Source organism: Gobio gobio (genome assembly GCF_949357685.1).
Source record: "Gobio gobio genome assembly, chromosome: 11".
NCBI classification, from domain to species: Eukaryota; Metazoa; Chordata; class Actinopteri; order Cypriniformes; family Gobionidae; genus Gobio; species Gobio gobio.
In genome coordinates, this window is record NC_137104.1 from 744,730 (window position 1) to 747,229 (window position 2,500).

Here is a 2,500-nt window from a genome sequence, read left to right on the forward strand (position 1 = left end):
TCCACAAGTAGTAACCTAGAATACTGTCTAACACTTGATGGCTGTTCTGTCAAGTCCTCGTCGTCAGTGAGGAACCTGGGTGTGCTCATTGATACCAATCTTTCGTTTGAAAGCCACGTTTCTAGCATCTGTAAAACTGCTTTCTACCATCTTAAAAATATCTCTACATTACGGCACATGCTCTCAATGCAAAATGCTGAACAGTTAGTTCATGCGTTCATGACCTCAAGGTTAGATTATTGTAATGCTCTACTGGGTGGTTGCCCTGCTCGCTTAATAAACAAACTCCAGCTGGTCCAAAACGCAGCAGCTCCAGTTCTTACTAGAACCAGGAAGTATGACCATATTAGCCGGTTCTGTCAGCACTGCACTGGCCGCCTATTAAACATCGCATACATTTTAAAATCTTACTTATTACTTACAAAGCACTAAATGGTTTATCTCCAGTACTTGAGCGAGCTCTTAACACATTATCCTCCATCACGTCTACTGCGCTCTCTAAACTCTGGCCAGTTGATCATACCGAGAATATCCAAATCAACGGCAGGCGCTCGATCCTTTTCCTATTTAGCACCTAAACTCTGGAACAGTCTTCCTAACATTGTTCGGGAAGCAGACACACTCTGTCAGTTTAAATCTAGACTAAAAACACATCTCTTTACTGTGGCATACACATAAAACACTTTTTCAATGAAATGATTGTTAGGCTGCATTAACTAGGTCAGCCGGAACCGGGAACACTTCCCATAACACCTGATGTACTCGTGACATCATCAGAAGAACGGCATCTACGCTAATGATAGTCTCTCTGTTTTATCCCGAGGTTTACTGCAGTCAGCCGGATCCGGGCCGTATCCAGTTCAGATGGTGGACCTGCGCCCAGAGAAGACCAACACATGACCCCGAAGTGTCTGGGAGACCGTGATTAGACTCCCCCTGAAACTGCCTCATCGACACGGCATCTCAATAAACCCGTCTCTGGCGTGTTGACTCAGATTGTTCGAATATTACAATTAAATAATACTTAAATCGATATGTCATCCTCAATAAACCCGTCTCCAGTGTGTTGCCTCCGATCATTCGAATATTGCACTTTAATAATTATTTAATCAACATCATCCTCAATAAACCCGTCTCCAGCATGTTGCCCCCGGTCCCTCGAATATTCTGATCTATTATGACCTCCGAGCTGTAAAACTGCCAGAATAATAATAATCATACGCTGTTTGTTAATTGGCCAGAGGTGAACTGCCCCCCCGACTGAGCCTGGTTTCTCCAAGGTTTATTTTTCTCCATTCTGCTCCTGATGGGGTTTTGGTTTCCTTGCCACTGTTGCCTCTGGCTTGGCGTGCTCAGTTGGGGACACTAAATTTTTCAACGAAACATCGAAATACATCTAAATAATAAACTAAATTAACCATATAAACTAAATTACTGATCAAATTATTGATCTAAAGCCCACACTGTCACTGTATGATACTTGAAATTTTTCCAGAATGGCTATACAGCTGAATAAAATTATGCTGCATTATTTTCCTGTTTAACACTGTAAAGCTGCTTTGAAACAATCTACATTGTTAAAAGCGCTATATAAATAAAGTTGAAAGTTGATATGGACTGGAGTCTTATCATATCTGTCATAAATTTAAAGAAGGTTAAACAGTAAAAATAGGTATGTATGAAAACATTTATGAATTAAAAGAACAACATTTTTTTTTTACTGCATAATATTGATCTATATCTTCTATTGATATTCAATGACTGAAAGTTTTATTTTAGTACTCAGGATCCAATAATACATCTACTGTATATATTCTATACATCTACTGTATATATTCTATACATCTACTGTATATATTCTATAATACATCTACTGTATATATTCTATACATCTACTGTATATATTCTATACATCTACTGTATATATTCTATAATACATCTACTGTATATATTCTATACATCTACTGTATATATTCTATTCATCTAATGTATATATTCTCAGTAGAATCTCTAATTATATTTTTAATGAAGACCTTTTTATGTAAGCAAATTGTTTTATGTCATGCTTGACAATATCACACATTATGAAGCAAGCGTATATTTCCATTCTCTGAACTCAAGAGCCAGTAGAGGAGCTTTCTTCTCTATTAATATCCATAAATGAGTTACAGCTGAAATCAAGGTGACCTTCAGGGGCAGTTTTTGCTGAATAACACAAACGAATAGAGGAAACAATCCGTTGAGTAAAGAGGAAAACAGAAGCAATCAAAGTATCTCACAAAAACAGTCAGGCCTTCCCTCTGAGCATCTGTACATCCTTATCTTTCTCATAGAAATGATGCATTTATGATTTTCCTTAGTCACAGACGTAACGCACGCTATTTAGAGGAACAAGGAAGCAGAGGGACATTTCTAAGAAATTCGATTTTTGTTACAGAATAACTAAACAACACAAACAACACAACGTCTAATAAAAGACAACTACAGCAGTGACGTCAGC

The 2,500-nt window shown here is 37.7% G+C and overlaps 1 protein-coding gene across 1 annotated transcript in view; it reads right to left on the reverse strand.

Moving 5' to 3' along the window:
• Positions 1-2,500, reverse strand: part of anxa14 (annexin A14) — a 54,599-nt gene that overhangs the window by 23,943 nt on the left and 28,156 nt on the right. The gene's annotated exons all lie outside the window — the stretch shown is intronic.